At 43.9% G+C, this 25,142-nt stretch overlaps 1 pseudogene; it reads right to left on the reverse strand.

The window, feature by feature from the left end:
- The window catches only part of LOC111959359 (cholecystokinin receptor-like), a 61,990-nt pseudogene that overhangs the window by 6,430 nt on the left and 30,418 nt on the right, over positions 1 to 25,142 (reverse strand).

The raw sequence follows: 25,142 nt of genomic DNA on the forward strand, positions 1-25,142 counted from the left end.
GAGAGAGAGAGAGAGAGAGAGAGAGAGAGAGAGAGAGAGAGAGAGAGAGAGAGAGAGAGAGAGAGAGTGCGCACTCAAATCCAAGATAATCTGGATCATAATTAAAACATCTGGGAAACACTAATGGGCAGAAACTAGAAGATACACAATATGTTCAGTACTAAAATGCTAACATTTGTTGTTCATGCCAATTCCGCATTCTAATGTCTTCTCACTAACCCAGCTGCTGAAAGAAGTGAATACATGTGTGAATAATTAAATAACAGTAATGAAGGACTCACCGGGGGATGATGTCTTCTGACCCAGCTCAAACTGGATTCCCCGGTACAGCTCTCTGGAGATAAGTCCATAGGCTACGATCATCACAACACCCGGAACAACAAAGAGCGTAAGCAGCAACATCATGTTCCTGGGACACACACAGGAACTGGGATTAACAAGTCAGTTGTACCTTACCCCTCTAATGATTAAGGTTAGGACTTTTGGAGGATAAGCTGATCCTAGATCTGTGCCTGAGGACAGCTTCCACAAGGAGTACTGATATTTTATTTTTTATTTAACCTTTATTTAACTAGGCAAGTCAGTAAAGAACAAATTATTATTTACAATGACGGCCTACCCGGTCAAACCCTAACCTGGACGACGCTGGGCCAATTGTGCACTGCCCTATGGGACTCCCAATCACAGCCGGTTGTGATACCGCTTGGAATCGAACCAGGGTCTGTAGGGATGCCTCTAGCAGTAAGATGCAATGCCTTAGACCACTGTGCCACTCGGGAGCCTATGATAGATGCATAAAAGAAGAGGGCTCGCTTACGGGAGACTTCCAGAAAGAGGTTAGGCAGTTCTTGAATATCTTTGCTGGGATTCAACCGGAGGAGACATGACAAAATGGTTACTACCAATGTTTCCTCTAAGCTGTGTGAGTGTGCGGGCTTGCAGCACCCCTTGGACTGCCATGCAGAAGAAATATCAGCCCGTGCTGAGAAGCACGAGATTGAACTCCACTCAACTTTCTAATTGACCCCTTTAGTTAGGACTATCAACGTTTCCCTCTACTGTGGGAATTGCCAATATTAGCCACTTTCAATGCAACATACCAAAACAAACGAACTATGCAAGACTTAGTATGCAAATCTAACTATGCAAGAGGTTTTATTGTAGGGAGAATGCACCAGAGTAGTATTCTATTGCATTGACAGGCACGACTCAGCCCATACTCTACAGACCGGTGCGGTATAACCAATCAGAGCTGCAGTACCCCTATATGCAAATAGACCATTGCTATATATGGTCTGTGCCATTCACTTTGAACTGGACTGTGTTTACAGCATGAGTGGTCGTGAGTAGATGTGCTTGTTGTGAGATCAAAGCGAGAGCTGCATGTAGCCATGTGTGCACATTTGTTCATATTCTTTGCTAGTAAGGGAGTTATTAGCCGASTTATAGCTCATTTCTAGTCAGCAATGGGGAGTAGCTGCTTCCTACAAGAGCACAAAACGTGTGCATTTCTAGCCATCTTTGAAAAGTCAGGTAAAGAGCATTGTTTCTGTCTCAAAGGGGCAGGGTTATATTTTGAGACAGGCTTGAATAAGCTAAGTAGCCAATAGACAGAGGGTAGCATAATTTGTCTGATTCTCTGTAATAATTGTATGGGAATAATAATGAGCTTTATTTTGTAAAGGGGTTTCTTGTATCAAACAACACATTTTCATTCACCTCCTTGTCTGAAGGACAAGTGACTAAACAGGTTATTGTCAAGCCCTGCATATATTTTCCTAAAGTTTCACAGAATGTAGGCCAACCACACATTGGCTGCTGCTGTAGGCTGAATTTGTTTTTGATCGTAGGCCACTCTGATAGGCCTACATAGTGATCAAATAGCCACAGTAGCCTACTTCGCCACTGTTATAACTGTAACTTAAAGCAGGTACAGCCTCAGTGTTCACAATAAACGCATGCCAGAAGTTGTACAGGATTTTGACAATGTTCGAGTTTGTGCTCAGTAGATCTGAAATTTGCTCAGTGCTGAAAAAAAWTACAGGGAATATTGGTTACTACCCTAACAGTATAGAAGACACCACGATGGTGTTTCTTATACTATCCATTCCAACTAGTTGTCATCATGAAGGACAAAATATGTGGAAAGAGGAACTCTAAATACATTTGTAAGCGTAATGTCTTGATTGTGAATATTCTATATATTATACTCTCTTCTCCAGAGGACACGTGTGACTTAGAATAAAATAACTTACAGGTTACAACAGATAAAGTATTTTGTCTTGTATTAGTTCTCTGTCACAAGAACAGCCAATAATCACATCGACATAATAGCTCCTTCTCCTTGACTCAGACACAAGCAGGTCGCTTCTGGGAATAATGAAGTGCTTCACAATAAAAGTCTTAAACGGGTACAATCAATTCTAGTGACTAAATACAATTTCAGAATACAAGTAATAGTGCCAAAACCAAGGCTACATCTTCCTAGAAACATTGATCTGGTGAATTGAGAATGGGAATTGTTAGAATTAAACTACCGCTCTTGGGAAAGTCACATGAATGATAGCCTTAATAGCTCATTGAAAAAAATGTGGGTTTTCCTTTGAAGAGTTACCACGGCCATTATAATTATATTCCTCAATCATAAGAGAGCCGGTAGCAGTTTAGAATAATTTGATTTGCATGCATTTTCCATTGAAWTWTTTTTTCTTATTTTTGGTTCGTAGTGTTCTAGCCTTTGTAACTCACAATTAAACCCTGAGTGGAAGAAAAGGTCAAGAGAACGTTTTCTGTATTTGATTCATCTCAATAGCGATTTCAAATGGATGTCTGACAACCGAGAGGTTGGAGAGGAACCCCAGAGAGCCCTGTGAATGACAGCACTGGATGTTAACACACAGTGGAAGACAGAACACACTTAACAAGTTAACATTTACATGTACGAGTTCCTCAGAGAGCGGGGATGAGGGATGAGGGATGATGAGATGAGGAATGAAGGGTTGAGGGGAGGCAGAGAGAGAGGTAAAGAGAGACGGACAGACAAACAGATGGAGAAGGGACGAGGAGGCAATAGAAAGAGAGCAATGAAGAAGATGGAGAAGAAGAATTAGAGGGTTAGAGAGATCGTAAGATGTGAAAGAGAGTAAGGGGTTGAGAGGTTATGAGGTTAGCGAGGCCGAGACCGGAGGTAGTACTGGTGGAGATACTGGAGGGCGATGCATAAACCGTGAGACTAGGCTACCCCTGAGCCTGCTTTGGAGGGAAAGACCCAAACAAAACAAAACTGTTGAGGTGTGCTTCTCTCTCAAGGCTCTCTTACTGACTATAACAATGGAAGTCGGTGCCGTTTAAGATGAGCGAGGATGTTCATTTTTTTTATGAGCATGGCCTTATTTCTATTACAGCATATTGGATGACTGTTATTCATATTCTATTCACCTAGTTCAATGTAACATCATTGATACTKAACTTTTCCCTATACCCATCATGAGGTTACTAGAACCTAGCCTAGGAATGAAAGTTTACAGCATAGGTGCACACAGGTCGAGAGAAAGATTTGAGGTGACAGACATTGACAGATGGACAGACAGTGACACATTCTATACTGCCTTGCACAAACTTGCCTGCATCTAGCTGATCTAGGCTGTAATCATTAGTCCAACAGTTGCAAATGAGAATTTCTATTGAAAGAACTCAGGTATGTTTATCCCCGTTTCGTTACGTTTGCTTCCATTTAAGAAAGGTTTTTCAACAGAATCTAAGGAATGAATACACCCCTGATCACACGCAAATAGTTCACTTTCATAGCCACAGAAACAGCCTGTTGTATTCCTTCTCGCATCTACGTGCTCTCCTCCTCTCACCTTTCCCTTCGCCTGTGGACTTCAATGCACAACACATCAGCTGTCTGTGACCAGGCAAAAAAAAACTTTACAAAATCAAACCTTCATATCATAACCGCTACAGACAGCCTACATTGTTGTCACCACATTGGCTAAAGTAACGTCATAGTCAACATAGCTAATAGAACAACTGCATTAGTAAACCTGCTACAATCATGCAGTACAGTGTACAGACAGTAAGCAGTTTAGCAGTTACACCGGCAGGCAATAATTTAGTCAAACATAAAGCTTACCTGGAAGAGTTCCAGTGTTGGATAGTCATAGCCAGCTAGCTAACATAGCATCCATCTGGTTGAGCTGGGTGTTTGAGTTTGCAAAACTCGTGACTAATCCTATTCCGCACAAGGCTGCAATGAAAACTAATGGGACTGTAGCAACTGTGTTTACATCAAAATCTGGGGTGTGAACTACGTTTCTATTTAAGCGTTGATTGACTCAATAGTATTGGAGAAAAGTTGAAAAAACTGACCCCTCCAAGGATGTACTTTAAATTGTGACGTGTCATGACGCAATGTACAGCACGCATAAAGCAACTAATTCTGTGTCTTACAGCCTCTCTCCACAAGGTGCAGTGCTTCTCTCACTGTTTAAAAATAAGAAAGGCACAGGGTAAGGGGTATACCTAGTAATTTTTTGCGTCATCACTGCAAGCCATCATGACTCTCAAAAGCTGCGACAGCCGCTATTTACTTCTGAAGATAACTTTACCACCGCCCTAAAAAACTGATTCATATTCGACACAAACCTTCAAATAGGTATGTAATGACACATTATATAAACTCTTTATAGTATTTTATTTACATTTTAGAGGTGATAAGGTGATAAGTTGGACAGATCGGGTGAAAAAAGCTGTTTCCCCACACAAAATATCTCTCCATTTCACTATCACGCAATAGAGTTCGCTTCCCCACCCACCATTTTTAAAAAGACCCGACGGAGCTCATTGCCTTCTTGAATCATGCAGAGATGGGCATCATGAAGGTTCTCGTCATTGATTTTGTTGGAAAGGGGAGAAATTGTGCTTTACAATGGTATTGATATTACAGTTGATCTGGAGGTATTACGTTTTTTGGGCTTTAAAATAAGGTCAATTATACAAACCAGTGCGATGTACAAAAGTGAGTTAGTTAACGTTAGTTCTCTCTCTCTCGCTCCTCATTCATTTTTTAATAAATTAATTTGTTCAAAACTGTTCAACTATTGTCTTTCTCTCTCTTTGAATCTACTACTCACCACAGTTTATGCACTGCAGTGCTAGCTAGCTGTAGCGTATGCGTTCATTACTAGATTTATTCTATGATCCTTTGATTGGGTGGACAACATGTCAGTCCATGCTGCAAGAGCTCTGATAGGTTGGAGGATGTCCTCCAGAAGTTGGCAGAATTACTGTGTAAGTCTATGGAATGGGGTGCGAACCATGAGCCTCCTAGATTTTGTATTGAAGTCAATGTACCCAGAGGAGGTTGGAAGCTAGCTGTCCTCTGGCTACACCATAGTGCTACCCTACAAAGTGCTGCTGAGGCTACCATAGACCTTCATTGCAAAACAGTGTGTTTTAAACAATTATTTGGTGACGTGAATATTTTTATGTATAGTTTTATGTAAAAAGGATAACTTTTTAAATGTTTCACTATTTTTATTTCTATGAAATTCACTGAGGAGGATGTCCTCGCCTTCCTCCACTGAAGAGCCTCCACTGGACTATAGCTGTTCTTTTCTGTAGACTGGAAAGCCTCAAGTGTCTTTTTCTCACAGGACTTCACTCCACCAATAAGTGGTTATGGCAGTAGGCTACCAATATAAAATAATAATGAGAGAACATCAGTACGTCTTGTACTGTACACAGGCTGTGTCTAATTTCTTCCCCAGGGGAGCCCTACAGTCATCCACAATGCACCTGGTGACCTGGGATGCACTTCTACTACAATGACAGATTAATGGCTTCTCTGGTGGGAAATGGTCAGCTGGAGAACAAGTTTAAATTATTTTGCTGTTGAGAGCATTCTAGTGATCGGTTTATTGTGTATACAAACACAATATTTCTGTATCATCAATTCATAAGTGTAGGCAGATTTTCCTTTCTTTGTAAATACAGTTCCATCCAAACCCCATAAAAGTAAGTATTAGGAAAACAGTAGTAAGCAAAAAGTAAGATGAGTATGAGTATGTACCCATCCACACACACCCACACTCCCCACCCACCCACACACACCCACACTCCCCACCCACCCAAACACACCCATCCACACACACCACACTCCCCATCCACCCAAACACAACCACCGATCCACACACACCCACACTCCCCCATCCACCCAAAACCACACCCACCCATCCACACACACCCACACTCCCACCCACCCAAACACACCCACCCACACACACCCACACACACAACAACACACACACACACACACACACACCACACACACACTCCCCACCCACCACCCAACAACACCCACCCACCCACACACACCCACACTCCCCACCAACCCAAAACACACCCATCCACACACACCCACACTCCCCACCCACCCAAACACACCCACACACACACACCCACACACACACACACACACACACACACACACACCACACACACCACACACACACACACACACACACACACACACACACACACACACACACACACACACACACACACACACACACACACACACACACACACACACACACACACCACCACAACACACTCCCCACCCACCCATCCACACACACCCACACTCCCCACCCATCCACACACACCCACACTCCCCACCCACCCAAACACACCACCCACACCACCCACACTCCCCACCACCCAAACACACCCACCACACACACACACCCACACTCCCCACCCACCCAAACACACCCACCCATCCACACACACCCACACTCCCCACCTACCAAACACACCCACCACCCACATCACACACACCCACACTCCCCACCACCAAACACACCCACACACACCCACCACACACCCACACACACACACACGCATACACAGACACACACACTCACCAGGTCTGCTCCACCTCCCTTGGGGCCAGATATGGCGACACATGCGTGCGATGGTGATGTTGTCCTCAGAGGGGACATGGACCAGGTGCTGAACACGGGGTAGGGGGTCATGATCATGAAGGACAGGAGCCAGGTGGCGGCGATCACCCGGTAGGCATGGGAACGGGTCTGCCACGCCCGTGACTTTAGCGGGTTGCAGATGGCGCTGTAGCGCTCAATTGCTATGGCAACCAGGCTGAAGGTGGAGATACTCACGGAAACACCTGTTGGAAAATAAAGAAAAAGTAACTAGATAACAAACAAAACTTAAGAGTTTAGATTATACACAGTTGAAGTCTGAAGTTTACATACACTTTTGCCAAATACTTTTAAACTCAGTTTTTCACATTTGCTGACATTTAATCCTAGTAAAAATTCCCTGTCTTAGGTCAGTTAGGATCACCACTTTATTTTAAGAATGTGAAATGTCAGAATAATAGTAGACAGAATGATTTGTTTCAGCTTTTATTTATTTCATCACATTCCCAGTGGGTCAGAAGTTCACATACACTCAATTAGTATTTGGTAGAATTGCCTTTAAATTGATTCACTTGGGTCAAACGTGTCAGGAAGCCTTCCACAAGCTTCCCACAAGAAATTTGGTGAATTTCGGCCCATTCCTCCTGACAGAGATGGTGAAAATGAGTCAGGTTTGTAGGCCTCCTTGCTCGCACACGTTTTTTTCAGTTCTGCCCAAAAWTMTTCTATAGGATTGAGGTCAGGGCTTTGTGATGGCCGCTCCAATACCTTGACTTTGTTGTCCTTAAGCCATTTTACCACGACTTTGGCAGTATGCTTGGGGTCATTGTCCATTTGGAAGATCCATTTGCGACCAAGCTTTAACTTCCTGACTGATGTCTTGAGATGTTGCTTAAAAATATCCAGATAATTTTCCTTCCCTCATGATGCCATCTATTTTGTGAAGTGCACCAGTCCCTCCTGCAGCAAAGTAACCCCACAACATGATGCTGCCACCCCCGTGCTTCACGGTTGGGATGGTGTTCTTCGGCTTGCAAGCCTCCCCCTTTTTCCTCAAAACATAGCGATGGTCATTATGGCCAAACAGTTCTATTTTTGTTTCATCAGACCAGAGGACATCTTTGTCCCCATGTGCAGTTGCAAACCGTGGTCTGGCTTTTCTATGGCGGTTTTGGAGCAGTGGCTTCTTCCTTGCTGAACGGCCTTTCAGGTTCTGTCGATATAGGACTTGTTTTACTGTGGATATAGCATATTCACAAGGTCCTTTGCTGTTGTTCTGGGATTGATTTGCACTTTTTGCACCAAAGTACGTTCATTTATCGGAGACAGAATGCGTCTCCTTCCTGAGCGGTATGACGGCTGCGTGGTCCCATGGTGTTTATACTTGCGCACTATTGTTTGTACAGATGAATGTGGTAGTTTCAGGCGTTAGTAAATTGCTCCCAAGGATGAACCAGACTTGTGGAGGTCTACAAGTATTTTTCTGAGATCTTGCCTGATTCCTTTTGACTTTCCCATGATGTCAAGCAAAGAAGCACTGAGTTTGAAGGTAGGCCTTGAAATACATCCACAGGTACACCTCCAATTGACTCAAATTATGTCAATTAGCCTTTCAGAAACTTATAAAGCCATGTCATCATTTTCTGGAATTTTCCAAGCTGTTTAAAGGCACAGTCAACTTAGTGTATGTAAACTTCTGACCCACTGGAATTGTGATACAGTGAATTATAAGTGAAATAATCTGTCTGTAAACAATTGTTGGAAAAATTACTTTGTCCCATGCATGGGTTACTGAGCTGAAGGAGCAGCCCCCCAGCTACACCACCATCAGCCCAGACACAGAGCTTCTACAGGACCAGATCAACCAGTGCAGGACACAGCTGAAGAACTCTGTCCAGGAGCTGAGAGAGAGCCTTACCACAGTGCTTGAGGAGGTAAAGGCCACCATGAGGAGAGAGCTGGTGCAGGTAAAGGAGGGGATGGAAAAGGAGTTGTCTGTCATCAAGGGAGTGCTACAGCACAGAGAACAGACTGTAGACACTCCCAGAGAGAAGCTGCAGCCCCTCACCACCCCTAACACCCCCACTGACCCACCTTTACCCACTACCCCCCCATACCGACAACACTTTACCCACACCCCCAGTCAACAAGGAGACTCACATGGGGACACCTACTACAGAGAAAAGCTCTCTGGCCCCCCCGACACACCCCCACACACCCCTCCATGTACACAGGCCCTGTGTACTCCAGCCCCAGACCGTAAACGCACTAATCTGGTAAAACCCACTGAGGTGGCCATCCTCATTGACTCAAATGGGAAATTCATCCAAGAAGATAAACTCTTCCCCCAACACAAGGTGTGCAACATATGGTGCCCAAAAACACAGGATGCACTCCACATCCTGTCCCAGCCTGACTTTGGCACACCAGGCCACATTATTATTCACACCGGCACCAACAACCTGCGATAGGAGCAGGAGAGAGTAGGCAGCCTGGTCAACAGAGTAGCAGAGAGGGCCTCTGAGCGGTTCCCCAACTCCCACGCTCACCACCCAACAATCACCCCAGAGCATCTGCACGACCACTCCCACCTGAGGAAGCAGACAGTAGGGATGTTTGCCAAGTCTCTAAAGGACGTGGCACTTGGTAGACAAACACCCCATGCCGCACTGCACAGAGGACCACCCAGAGACCCCTGCCAGACCACTGCACCAACAAGGAGCCCCAGCCCCACCAGACCCAGCGCACTCCACAGGCCCCACCCACCACCAGAGCATCACCACTTCCATCGGCTTAGCCAGACCMGACCGGGCCCAGCCTACTACCCCGCACCAGACCACCACCCCTACCAGACCAGAGAGGAAGCCCCACGGCCCAGAACTGGCCCTCCTCCACTCCACAGGGCCCAACAGCAGGACCAGCGCAGCTACGCAGAGGTCGTCAGAGGACAGGAGAACTGTAGGATTAAGTGAGATTAAACAGCTCCACCAATACATCTGCACTTAACTGCCCTAACACACCACGCACGCACGCACGCACGCCGCACGCACGCACGCACGCAGCACGCACGCACACACACACACACACACACACACACACACACACACACACACACACCTATTGTACTAGAATTGACTAAAATAAGACTTGAATAAGAATATTTATATATACAACAGAAAGAATGTTAGCTGCTATCCGGTTTATCTCACTCTTAACAACGTATTAGTTAGTAGTTACTGTATTTCTGACTGCTACTCTTTCTTTTGGAACATGAAATCGCTATCAGTTAGCATGTGGAACATTCAGGGCCTAAACTCATCAACCTTTGGACTGAAGAGTTTACTGGAGTTCAACAAAAATCTTAAAGATGTTGACGTCATCATTCTGCAGGAGACATGGTGTAAGGCTGACATTGTCACTCACTGTCCCACAGGCTACAGAGAGGTAATTGTGCCATCACAGAAACACAGCTCTGTCAATAGAGGCAGAGACTCTGGAGGATTGATCATTTGGTACAAATCCGAACTACAAAATCTAATTGATCCCCTCAAAATTGGTAAATATCACATTTGGTTAAAACTGAAAAAAMAACTTGTACTGACAGAAAAAMATGTGTTCCTTTGCGCAATATATATCCCCCCTCTTAGAATCCCCATATTACTCAGAAGAGATCTTCCCCACCCTTGAGGAAGAGACGTGCTATTTCCAGGCCCAGGGAAATGTGCTCATCTGTGGGGACACAAATGCGCGCACAGGAACACTACCTGATCTAACGAGCACACGAGGGGACAGCTTTATTACAGGCCATACTGTTTCTAACTGTCTTAATCTCCCCCATAGAAACAACAGTGACAGCACCGTCAACAAAAACGGAAGGGATCTGTTGCAGCTCTGTAGAAGCCTGGGTCTGTACTTTGTCATTGGTAGGTTACGGGGGGACTCTTTGGGGAGATTCACCTACTGCTCACCTCTTGGCCACAGTACAGTAGACTATATGATCACAGACATTGACCCCTTCTCTCTCAGCTCATTCACTGTCAAGCCACTAACACCTCTGTCTGATCACAGCCAAATTACGTTGTTCCTCAAAAGAACAGACCTGGAAACAACCAGACATTCACAGCCCAGTAAGCTGTACAACATCAGAAATTCATACAGATGGGCCCAAAACAGCACAGAAGAATACCAGAAAGCAACCAGTAACCAAAATATCCAAACACTCTTAGATAACTTTCTGGAAACCATATTCACTCACAGTAAAGAAGGCATCAATCTAGCAATACAAAACATCAACTATATATTCAGGCAAAAGGCAAAAGAAGCACAATTGAAATTGATAAAAAACTAAACAAAAAAGATCACAGATGACAACTGGTTTGATGCAGATTGTAAAATTATAAGGAAAAAAATTAGAACACTATCCAACCAAAAGCACAGAGACCCAAATAATGGTGAATTACGCATTCATTACTGTGAGACTTTAAAACTCTATAAACGTACACTCAGAACAAAAAAAGCACAGTACAACAGCAAGCAGCTGACACTAATTGAGGAGTCCATAAACACAAACAACTTCTGGCAAATTGGAAAAAAAATAAAAAATCTAAACAAGAGGAATTAGCGATTCAAAATCTTGACATATGGACAACCCATTTTAAAACACTCTACAACACCGTTCAAATTGACACAAACGCAGAACAACGCCAAATTCATGAGAAGTTGAATGGATTAGAAAAAGCTATAAAGGACAATCAAAATTCATTGGACTCCCCAATTACTGACCAGGAGCTCTATAAGAAACTTCAGGCTCTCAAATAAAAAATAAAAAAACATGCATACCTGATGGCATCCTAAATGAGATGCTCAAACTCACTAGTGCAAAATTTCAATTGGCTATATTAAAACTACAGTACCTGTCGTGGCAGAATCAGACTTAGCTAGGTAACATAGATAGATAAGATGTTATTTTTATCATATGCTTGCGAGATACTGTGGGCAGTTGCATTTTCCCTTCTGAGCTAGGGCTTAGTCACTTGGTGCCCAGAGAGGGGAGAGGTCAGGCTTGTCTTCATATGTCAATGTATCTGTTAAACCATGTGGTGCTATGTAGAATATCAGAAGGGGAGGAGGACAGAATGGAACATTATATTTCTTATGGGAATGTGTCTGTAACTATTCCTAAACCATGTGAAGGGATGACGTTATTAATGGGGAACCAGTTAGTTATCTCATACAATGTCTGTACGCCAGTCACTCCCTACTTTTCTCATGGGGGGAAGGAGTAAGGCAGTGTTTGGAACCATTGTATGTCCCCTCTGAGGTTGCCCTTATCTTGATCTGGTATATGACCTAAGAGGCTCACTGTCTTCAGTGAGGTTGTCCAGGTTTGGGAGTATCTAGGATTGACAATTGATACAGTGGCGAGAACAAGTATTTGATACACTGCCGATTTTGCAGGTTTTCCTACTTACAAAGCATGTAGAGGTCTGTAATTTTGAGGGGAGGATGGATGGGGCCATGTATCGCGAGATCTTGGCCAACAACCTCCTTCCCTCAGTAAGAGCATTGAAGATGGGTCGTGGCTGGGTCTTCCAGCATGACCAACGACCGAAACACACAGCCAGGGCAACTAAGGAGTGGCTCCGTAAGAAGCATCTCAAGGTCCTGGAGTGGCCTAGCCAGTCTCCAGACCTGAACCCAATAGAAATCTTTGGAGGGAGCTGAAAGTCCGTATTGCCCAGCGACAGCCCGAAACCTGAAGGATCTGGAGAAGGTCTGTATGGAAGAGTGGGCAAAATCCCTGCTGCAGTGTGTGCAAACCTGGTCAAGATACTAGGAAACGTATGTTCTCTGTAATTGCAAACAAAGGTTTCTGTACCAAATATTAAGATCTGCTTTTCTGATGTATCAAATACTTATGTCATGCAATAAAATGCAAATTAACTACTTAAAAATCATACAATATGATTTTCTGGATTTTTGTTTTAGATTCCGTCTCTCACAGTTGAAGTGTACCTATGATAAAAATTACAGACCTCTACATGCTTTGTAAGTAGGAAAACCTGCAAAATTGGCAGTGTATCAAATACTTGTTCTCCCCACTGTATATGCCATTGGATGAGGTAATGTGTTGGTAGACAGTGAAGTACCAAGAATGAGATTGAAACCTTGTTTTGGGAGACCAAACTGAACGATGATTTATAGCTGATACTGTCTAGCTATGGGATACTCCTCTTTCGGGTAAAGGATTCTTTGTAAGTTGAGAGGGGTGTATCTTGGCTATAAATGAAACTAAGAATTGTTTTGTAAGCTCTCTCAGAGAATTCATTTATAGACACTGAATTGATCTGAGAGTCAAAAAAGGGCTTTGGTGAAGCTTATATATTATTAAAGATGGAATTTATAATATAACTCTGACTTGTGTGTGGTTGGCTCTCTCTCTCTCATTTTATTGAGTAATACAGGAAATTACCACGACATACCGTTGCTTTCTTTCTTTCACATTCCYTTTTCATGCTAACCGGGGTACAGTTCATGGTCATATGGTTGGAGAAGTCTCTGGTTGATGAAGAGGGTAAGCCTAGGTTTTGGATTTATACTTAGAGCATAACAGAGAGAGTTTGAGCAAGGCACTGAATGAGTGGGACAGAAAGTTAGACAGATATCCATCCTGTCTGTATCACTCTTGTTGTTCTCTCTCCATACCTCCATCACTCTCTCTTCCCATACCTCCTCTCTCTCTCTCAATAACTAAATATTTTCTCCAGCCTCGATATCTCCCACACCCGCCCTCAACATTTCCCGTTCCCCATTCTTACCCATGAGGTAAACCACTATCTTGCACATGGCGGGACCGAAGATGAAGTCCTCCAGGAGGTTGGGGATGAGGGTGAAGGGCATGCAGAAGATGGCCATCATCAGGTCGCTGACCGCCAGGGACAGCAGGAAGGAGTTGGTGACCGTCCTCATGCGCTTGTTGACCGTCAGGACCACAATGATTAGCAGGTTGCCAAACACACTGAGGAGGAAGATTACCGAGTAGAGCAGGATACGCAGCGAGTCCACCTCTGGAGGGAGGAGGAGATGGAGGAGAGAGGAGGATAAGAAAGCGAGAGATAGAGTGGCGGGGGTATAAAATAAAGAGGGGGGAGCATGAGAGAGAGGGGGGTGACAAACCGAGGTGGAGATAAAATAACATGTTAGATTCAAAACCTGATTGAAGCAATAAAATCCCACCAGTCACAATCCAACACAGTATGTGTGTTGTGTTCATCAGCTACAGATGGTTAGATACATGGTTATTATGTCATGTCACCAAAACACTACTCTTCCCCCTGCCAAGCCTGGAGGAGGTCAGGTAAATTCTTTATGGAAGCCCATCGAGCGAGAAAGTGAGTGAGGACAGGAGCTCTGGTCCAGTTTAACAGATTAATCAGCACTGTTGAACATACAGCTCAATACAATCACCCTGTTTTACTGTGTTTCTATTGATTTCTACATCTAACTGGCTTCTGGGTATACCATAGTGATAGTGGTGTGTGTGTGTGTGTGTGTGTGTGTGTGTGTGTGTGTGTGTGTGTGTGTGTGTGTGTGTGTGTGTGTGTGTGTGTGTGTGTGCGTGTAAGAGGAAGGAAGGTAAATGAAAAAGAGAGATAATTCCAGTCCTTATTGACTACCTTAAAGGTACTTCTTCTGGTCTGGAAAGCAACTCATACTTTTTCTCCATGAGACACCATTCACTTACAGACCATAGCCTAATGCACGCAATGAATTACACAATTACATTTCCAACTGGGTCGGTTAGTGATGAGAAAGTAATTGTGAAGAGAAGAATGTTTCCCTTAATGATTAATTAAAAGGGATAAGGAATGTTAATTGGAGAGAAGTGCTGATAGTGTACAGTAAAACACTATTTGAATGTCACAGAGTATGTTATCATGTATGTCTCTGACACAAACTCACTGTGGGCCAGATCAGATCTAGGTCAGCACAACTCAAATATTAATGGGACTATAACATACTTACATATCTATGTATAGTTTACGCAATCCTTTTTCAAACCAATGTCCTACCTACTGTACCAATGCTTTCTCTACCTTTCTGTTCCACTCAGACATCCTACCCACTGGGCACACACTGGTTGAATCAACGTTGTTTCCACATCATTTTAATGAAATTAAGTTGAACCAATGTGGAATAGATGTTGAATTGACGTCTGTGCCCAGTGAGTATCTCCCTCCCCTCCACTGACTCTGGCAGAGTCCATGTTCTCTCCTCTTAGTATTTGGGTGGTCAGGTTATAGGAGAGCCAGCATGAGCTCTGAGGATTAGGATCCCCAGTGGGTCATATCCTGTTAGTGCCCCATCTTCCTCTGTCTGTATAAAACACCTCCAGTCCGTTCCACCATGTTGCTTTCACCTGCAAAATTATCAGACCAGTGAAGGGGAGTCAATGAGGGAGGGAATAGATCAAAGGTGAGGGGGCAACTGTTTGAAATTAAATGCAGCTCAGGTTTAGAAGAGAAAGAGAAAGAGGAAGAGAGAGAGAGAGAGGGGTGTTTGGTTGGTCAGGTTTAAGAAGATGTAGCGACAGCAGCCCCAGGGTATTTTGGGCTCCAGCGGGTCATATCCTGTTGAAGTCCCGTCTCTCTGCCTGTCACTCAAATCTCAGCCTGCCACCCCACCCGTCCCCCGCTGACATACAGACCATCTGAGCACGCTCCAAGGCAACCATGCCCAAGGGATAAGAGCCGCTCTGTATGTTCAACTACAAACACTCACCCTCCGGGGCTGACTACCTCAGGCCTGTGTGTTTGTTCATGTGTGTGTGGGTGGGTGTGTGCTTGTGTGTGCGTGTTTGCATAAATGTGGCATGTGTGTGTTTGTTGGTTGTGGTGCTAGTGAGCTGACACACTGGAGATAGGGTTTGGATTTACTCTTATGCAAGACTGCACCCCAATCAACAAACTGTCTCTGCTGCTCACTCTGATTCCCTTTCACACATACAGTACACTCTAGCTCTCATTCTCTGCATGCTATTATATCACATATCTTTCCTCTCCTTCTTTATTGCTGTATTTCTTTAGCTCGCTCTCTCTCTCTCTCTCTCTCTCTTTGTCCCACTCACCCATTATTGTGGTCTCTCTCTCTCTCTCTCTCTCTCTCTCTCTCTCCCATTCTCACAACTTCTACCCGTCTCTTTCCATGTCTATCACTGCCTCTCTCTCGCTCTCTTTGAGACCTCCCTGCTTATCATCCACCTGAGATGTAACAGTGAATTGTTCTTTCTGCTGGTGCTGCTTTACTCAATCTGAGCTGCATCGATCTGTTTATCTCAAGGCAGTTTAGTTGTGCCCTGGTTAAATACTTTTTTGGGGGGGGTGGTTCATCTTTAATATTGCTTATAGATTAAGGGTCTACTTCCAGCTTATACATACAGTACTATATACATTTATGGACAAAGTATATTTTACATGCGTTATCTTTTGTTTGTTTTTGTCCCATCCTTCAGCTATTTGCCATATATTTTCCAATTGTTCTGTGTTGTTTCACAAAAGCTCTGAGCCTACATACATTTTATGGACATAAAAAAAATCTTACATTAGTTATTTTTTTATTTTATATTTTTCACCCTTCAGATCCCCTCAACCCCTCCCATCTATCTCTGAACACTATCCATTTTTTATTTCTATTTGCCATATTCAACTGTGCTGTGATGTTTCACAAAAGTTCTGAACCTTTCTATCTCAAAGTTTCTATAGATTTTAAATCAAATATAAACAATGAGTATTATTATATTTTTGATCAATTGATTATGTCTTTTTAGATCACCCAGCAATGCTATTTACAGAGTGAACAGAAGGTAAATGTTGCAATTCTTCAGCCTTTCCTGAACCCACGAGCAAAAACAAGCTACATGTGGACAGTGCAAAATAAATGTTCTAATGATTCTGTCTCTTCACAGCAAAATATGCAGAGCTGGGATGGTTGTATTCCCCATACATCTATTATTATATTGGTTGCAAGATTTTTGTATAATAATTTCAATAGAAAAACTTGATGTTTTGAATCGGGCGTCGATGTGTGTCGCAGTTCATATACCATATGCCATGGAATCGGTATGTTGAAAATCTTTTCCCAACTATTTTGCAATCTGTATGGCACAACTGTCAAATTTTTGGTCCTTCAATGAAATTTGTATTCTTTTTTATTTCTCATACATTTTCTTCAACCTATTTTGGTATTTAATGCAGGGTGGACAGACAAGTTCCTTACTTTCTCCCCCTTCCGCTTGCCTCTTCCATTTTTGATGTAATGCTGCAAATAGTTGGTTGTAATTTTGGATAGAGCAGACATTTCCACATATTTTTGTTAGCTGCATGTGTGACATAACTCCACCAGTGGTATTTCTGATATAATTTTAAAAGATGATACTGTTTATAAACACTCTTTCTAAAAAATAATGTTAAAAAAAAATATATATATACAATTGAAGTCGGAAGTTTACATACACCTTAGCCAAATACATTTAAACTCAGTTTTTCACAATTCCTGACATTTAATCCTAGTAAAAATGCCCTGTCTTAAGTCAGTTAGGATCAACACTTTATTTTAAGAATGTGAAATGTCAGAAAAATAGTAGAGAGAATGATTTATTTCAGCTTTCATTTCTTTCATCACATTCCCAGTGGGTCAGAAGTTTACATACACTCAATTAGTATTTTGTGTCACGATCGTCTTCTTGAGAGAGATTGGACCAAGGCGCAGCGTGTGCAAAATACATCTTCTTTTATTAAAGAAGAGAGAAAAACCAAGAAACGAACAACTATACACAAACTAACAAAATAACAAACTGACGACCGTGAAGCTATACATATAAATAGTGCTGACACAAACACTACACATAGACAATTACCCACAACCAGCTAAAGCCCATGGCTGCCTTAAATATGGCTCCCAATCAGAGACAACAATAACCAGCTGTCTCTAATTGAGAACCAATTCAGGCAACCATAGACTTTCCTACGAACACCTACACTGAACACTAAACCATCTACTCTACTTAACCCCCTAACCATACAACACCCTAGACAATACAAAAACACATACTACACCATGTCACACCCTGACCTAACTAAAATAATAATGAAAACAAAGATAACTAAGGCCAGGGTGTGACATAACCCCCCCTTAAGGTGCGAACTCCGGATGCACCAGCATAAAGCTAGGGAGGGTCTGGTGGCGTCTGTCCACGGTGGCGGCTTCTGTACTCGTGGTCCCCACCCCACCATAGTCACTACCCGCTTTCGTAGCCTCCTCCAAATGACCACCCTCCAACTTAACCCCACTGATAAGGGCAGCACCGGACTAAGTGCAGCACCGACTAAGGGCAGCACCGGACTAAGGGGCAGCACCGGGATAGAGGAGCGGCAGGGCAGGCACGGGATAAGGCAGCACCGGGTAAGGGGCAGCACCGGGGTAAGGGCAGCACCGGGATAAGGGGCAGCACCGACTAGGGCAGCACCGGACTGAATGGCGGATCCTGGCTGCTGGCTCTGGCGGATCCTGGCTGGCTGGCTCTGGCGGATCCTGGCTGACGCTCTGGCGGATCCGGCTGCGCACGGCTCTGGCGGATCCTGGCTGGACGGCTCTGGCGGATCCTGGCGGACGGCTCTGGCGGATCCTGGGCTGTGACGGCTCTGGCGGATCCTGGCTGGACGGGCGTCATGCTGGCTGCAGATCTGGCTGCTCATGGCTGGCTGGACGGATCTGGCTGCTCATGGCTGGCTGACTATCTGGCTGCTCATGGCTGGCTGACTGATCGGCTGCTCATGCTGGCCTGACTGTGATCTGGCTTCGCTCATGGCTGGCTTGACAGATCTGGCTGCTCATGGGCTGGCTGACGGATCTGGCTGCTCAATGGCGTGGCTGACGGATCTGGCTGCTCATGGCTGGCTGACGGATTGGCTGCTCGTTGCTGGCTGAACGGATCTGGACCGCTCGTGGCTGGCTAGATCTGGCTCTCGTGCGCTGGCTGACGGATCTGGCTGCTCGAGATGGCTGGCTCGAATACGGATCGGGCCGGCTCGCTGACGGATCTGGCTGCTCATGGCTGTGCTGACGGATCTGGCTGCGTCATGGATGGCTGACGGATTCTGCTGCTCATGGCTGGCTTGACGGAACGGCTGCTGCATGGCTGTGCTGATTCGATTTGGCTGCCATGGCTGGCTGACGTGACGGGCTTGCTCGATGCTGCGGAAGCTTGTCGCCCAATGGTGGCGGAAGGTCTTCTGATCGTCCCGCGAATCTCTGGCTTGACTACGGCGGAATGCATGCTCTGGCTGCCCTGTCTGAAGGAAGGTCTGGCTGTCCTGTCGGGCGAAGTGCCTCTTTTTGGCGGAGGTCTGCACAGCCCTGTCCCACGGCTCGACGTCTCGATAGGCAACAGCGCGGCTTTCAGTCTCAGTGAAGGAACGGCGGTGCTTTGAAAACTCAGTACAGACGTGGCAGTAGGCAATTGGCGCTTGGCAGATGACGATCAGTTCTAGGACAGCGTGGCAGACACACCAACACACGGCAGGTTTCAGGCGCCTTTGGGCAGTAGTACGGGCAGTTCAACGCCGTTGGCAGACTGGCAGTTCAGGCGCCGTTGGCAGACGGCAGTTGTCATGGCGCCGTTGGGCAGACGGGCAGTCAGGCGCCGTGGCAACGCAGACTCTGGCCGCTGAGACGCACTGTAGGCCTGTGCGTGGTGCCGGAACTGGAGGTACCGTGCGCTAAAGACACGCACCTTCAGGCTAGTGCGGAGAGAAGGATACAGGGCATGTGGACCCTGTGGAGTCGCACATTAGGCCTAGTGCGTGGTGCCGGGAACTCGGTGGTACCGGACTGGGGACACGCATCTCAGGCTAGGCGGGGAGCAGCAACAGGACGCACAGGACTCTGGGACACACAGGAGCTTGGTGCGTGGTGTAGGCAACTGGTGGTAGAAAGGGCGTGGAGACAGCCACCATAGGGCTAGTGCGTGAGGAGGCACGGTGGTACTGGGTTGGGGCGAGGAGGTGGCGCCGGTAAATACCGGACCGGTGCAGGCTTACTGGCTCCCTTGAGCACCGAGCCTGACCAACCTTACCTGGTTGTATGCTCCCCGTTCGCTCCGGACCAGTGCGGGGAGGTGGAATAACCCGCACTGGCTATGTAGGCGAACTGGGGACACCATGCGGTAAGGCTTGGGCCTATTGTAAGCCGGCCCGAGGAGACGCACTGGTGACCAGATGCGTTGGCCGGCTTCAGTACATCCGGCTCAACGCTTCAATCTAGCCCGGCCGATACGTGGAGCTGGAATGTACCGAACCGGGCTATGCACGCGTACAGGAGACACCATGCGCTCTACTGCGTAACACGGTGTCTGCCCGTCCTCTCGCTCTCCACGGTAAGTACAGGGAGTAGGCGCAGGTCTCCTACCTGACTTCGCCACACTCCCTTTAAGGCCCCCCCCCAATAAATTTTTGGGTTGTACTCACGGGCTTCCAGCCTTGCTTCCGTGCTGCCTCCGTGCTGCCTCCTCATATCGCATTTACAAAATACCCTCCAACACTCTACTCAACAAATTGGATGCAGTCTATCACAGTGCCATACGTTTTGTAAGCAAAGCCCCAAATACTACCCACCACTGCGACCTGTACGCTCTCGTTGGCTGGCCCTCGCTTCAAACTCATCGCCAAACCCACTGGCTACAGGTCATCTACAAGTCTTTGCTAGGTAAAGCCCCGCCTTATCTCAGCTCACTGGTCACCATAGCAGCACCCACCTGTAGCACTCGCTCCAGCAGGTATATCTCACTGGTCACCCCCAAAGCCAATTCCTACTTTGGCCGCCTTTCCTTCCAGTTCTCTGCTGCCAATGACTCGAATGAACTGCAAAAATCACTGAAGCTGGAGACTCATATCTCCCTCACTAGCTTTAAGCACCAGCTGTCAGAGCAGCTCACAGATCACTGCACCTGTACATAGCCTATCTGTTAATAGCCCATCCAACTACCTCATCCCCATACTGTATTTATTTATTTATCTTGCTCCTTTGCACCRCAGTATCTCTACTTGCACATTCATCTTCTGCACATCTATCACTCCAATATTTAACTGGTATATTGTAATTACTTCGCCACCATGCCTATTTATTGCCTTACCTCCCTTATCTTACCTCATTTGCACACACTGTATATAGACWTTTTCTACTGTATTATTGACTGTAAGTTTGTATGTATACTGTTTGTTTATTACATGTGTAACTCTGTGTTGTTCTATGTGTCAAACTGCTTTGCTTTATCTTGGCCAGGTCGCAGTTGTAAATGTTCTTGTTCTCAACTAGCCTACCTGGTTAAATAAAGGTGAAATAAAATAAATAAAATATTGGTAGCATTGCCTTTAAATTGTTTAACTGTGGGTCAAACGTTTCGGGTAGCCTTCCACAAGCTTCCCAAAATAAGTTGGGTGAATTATCGCCCATTCTTCCTGACAGAGCTGGTGTAACTGAGTCGGGTTTGTAGGCCTCCTTGCTCGCACACACTTTTTCAGTTCTGCCCACAAATGTTCTATAGGATTGAGGTCAAGGTTTTTTGATGGACACTCCAGTACCTTGACGTTGTGGTCCTTAAGCCATTTTTACCACAACTTTGGAAGTATGTTTGGGGTCATTGTCCATTTGGAAGACCCATTTGCAACCAAGCTTAAAATTCCTGACTGATGTCTTGAGATATTACTTCAGTATATCCACATAATTTTCCTACCTCATGATGCCATCTATTTGTGAAGTGCACCAGTCCCTCCTGCAGCAAAGCACCCCCACAACATGATGCTGCCACCCACGTGCTTCACGGTTGGGATGGTGTTCTTCGGCTTGCAAGCCTCTCCCTTCTTCCTCCGAACATTACGATGGTCTTTATGGCCAAACAGTTCTATATTTGTTTCATCAGACCAGAGGACATTTCTCCAAAAAGTACAATCTTTGTCCCCATATGCAGTTGCAAACCGTAGTCTGGCTTTTTTATATACAGTTGACATCGGAAATTTACATACACTTAGGTTATAGTCATTTAAACTCGTTTTTCAAACACTCCACAAATTTCTTGTTAACAAACTATAGTTTGGCAWGTCGGTTAGGACATCTACGTTATGCATGACCCAAGTAATTTTTCCAACAATTGTTTACAGACAGATTATTTCACTTATAATTCACTGTATCACAATTCGAATGGGTCAGAAGTTTACATTCACTAAGTTAACTGTGCTTTTAAACAGCTTGGAAAATTCCAGACAATTATGTCATGGCTGTTGAAGCTTCTGATAGACTAATTGACATCATTTGAGTCAATTGGAGGTGTACCTGTGGATGTCCTTCAAGGCCTACCTTCAAACTCAGTGACTCTTTGCTTGACATCATGGGAAAATCAAAAGAAATCAGCCAAGACCTCAGAAAAAAAATTGTTGACAAGTCTGGTTCATCCTTGTGAGCAATTTCCAAATGCCTGAAGGTACCATGTTCATCTGTACAAACAATAGTACACAAGCATAAACACCACGCAGCCGTCATAGATCTCAGGAAGGAGACACGTTCTGTCTATTAGAGATGAACGTACTTGGTGCAAAAAGTACAAATCAATCCCAGAACAACAGCAAAGGACCTTGTGAAGATGCTGGAGGAAACAGGTACAAAAGTATTTATATCCACAGTAAAACAAGTCCTATATCGACATAACCTGAAAGGCCGCTCAGCAAGGAAGAAGCCACTGCTCCAGAACCGCCATAAAAAAATCTGAAAAGGACCAAGTCTTGAATCTTGCGTTGTTTTATATATCAACTCATACATCCTGTACCATGGAATCGGTACATCAAAAACTATTTTGCAATCTGTATGGCACAGTTGTCAACATCCTGGTCCTCAAATGAAACTGGTATGCTTTCAAATTTATGATATTTTTATTCCTCTGACAGTTTTGATCCTTTATATTGGGCAGACAGACTAGTTCCCTAACTCCTCCCATTGCCACCTGCCTCCTCCATTTTTGGGGTAATGCTATAATCAATTGGTTGTACTCTTGGATTGTGCAGACCTTCCRGTACAATTCTGATAACTCCATGAATGACATAACTCTACCATTCCAATTTACAATATCATTTAAGAACAAAATACCCTTTTCAAAGATCTTTCCCAAAAATACAGGTATTTTATCAAGCAGCACATTTGAGTTCAGCCATAATATTTAATGTAATATTTGCTCTATCTTTTCAGGGGGGTGGAATTGTAGCCAGCTCTGCAATGCTTGTTTGAAAAAGAGAGATACTTTGAAAAAAGTATCATTTTCAATTAATCAAAAACGAGACATGGCAATCTGCACAAAGTTAACAAGGCAGTTTTTAAACAATGGATAAGCTTTTCTTAGTAATCTACTTGAGAACCATTTAGGGTTCAAGGAAAACTTTTGAACAAGTGAAGCTTTTAGAGAGAGGTTTAGTGCATTTATATTTAATAATCTCAACCCACCCAATTCATATTCATGTTATAAATAAGCACGATTTCTTTTGTCTTGTTTAGCTACCCAGATTAAGCTAAATATTTTTTGCTTATATGATTTGAAAAACAAATCATCAGGAGTAGGCATAAGTAAGTGAGTGAGCTGAGATATGACTAAGGAGTTAATCAGGGCAATTTCTCCATAAATAGACAATTATTTACCTCTCCATGGTTGCAAGATCTTGTCTATTTTTAGAAGTTTTCTATTGAAATTCAGTGTGGGGAGCATATTTATATCTTTTGTGATATGAATACCAAGTATTTCTACTTCACCATCAGACCATTTTATAGGTAAACTGCAGGTAATATAAAAGTTGTATTTTTTAAAGATCCAATATGTAATATTGTACACTCTTCATAATTAGGTTTTAGTCCAGAGAGTACAGAAAAGTTATCTAGAGACATTGCAGGGATCTAGCTTTCAGARTTAATATAAAACTTGAGTCATGTCCATACATGGACAACTTTGTTTTTAAGCCTTGGATTTCTAATATTCTAATGTTGTTATTGGATCTGATTTTAATAGCTAGCATTTTGATGGCCATGCTGAATAGATATGGTGACAGCGGACACCCTTGTTACCCATTTTATAAGAGAATCACCGAAATTGAAAATATCCAGACTTACTTTATCAAATACCTTTTCAAACCCGCTATAAATACCAGGCCTGGATTCTTAAATGTTTTATGATGTTCTATTATTTCTAGTAGTTCTCGTATATAATCTCTGATGTATTGCCCATATAAAAAACCTGTCTTATCAGGATGAACAATACCTGGTAAAACCCTTTTAATTCTGAGTGCAATGCATTTCACTACTATTTTTGCATCACAACATTGAAGTGTAAGGGGCCTCCAGTCTTTTAGATAGACTGGGTCTCTATAGTTGCCATCTGGTTCTTGTTTTAATAATAGAGATATCAGACCTTCCTGTTGAGTACCTGACAGACTACAATTTCTATAGGAGTAGTTAAAACAATCTAACAATGGAGCTTTTCGTATATCCCCAAAAAATTGATACACCTCTACAGGTATGCAATCAAGCCCTGGGGTTTTTCCAGACTGAAAGGATTTAACATCCTCAAAAAGTTATTCCTCTGTAATTTCGCCTTCACACTGATCTTTCTGTACATTTGTTAATTTTCTATTTTTTATATTATTTGGAAATAATTCCTTACCGTAATCTTCATTTAGTGGGAGAGGATGAGATGGAAAAGAGAACATCTGCCTAAAATAATTACCTTCCTCTTTAAAATATCAATCGGAGAATCATAGATGACTCTGTCTTCAGTAACGAGTTTCTGGAAATTATTTTGTTAGTATTCATGTATTCGAGATTCAGAAAGATTGTTGTGCATTTTACCTCCAGATCCAGATTGCTTTATTTTTGTAATAGATTACATTAGATTGTTCTTGAATAAGATCCTCAAGTTCTTTTTGTTTTTCCTCTAACTTATTTTGTATCTCTGTAGTATCGTTTTTATTGATATCTACCTGTACTATTAGTTCATGGATTTCCCTTGTTAGTCTTGTCTCTTTAGCCAGAAACAGCTTTTTTACTATTTATGAATATTGAATTGAATGACCTCTGAAAGTACGTTTAAAGGTATCCCAAACAATAAGG

Source organism: Salvelinus sp. IW2-2015, linkage group LG36 (assembly GCF_002910315.2).
Source record: "Salvelinus sp. IW2-2015 linkage group LG36, ASM291031v2, whole genome shotgun sequence".
Classification (NCBI taxonomy): domain Eukaryota; kingdom Metazoa; phylum Chordata; class Actinopteri; order Salmoniformes; family Salmonidae; genus Salvelinus; species Salvelinus sp. IW2-2015.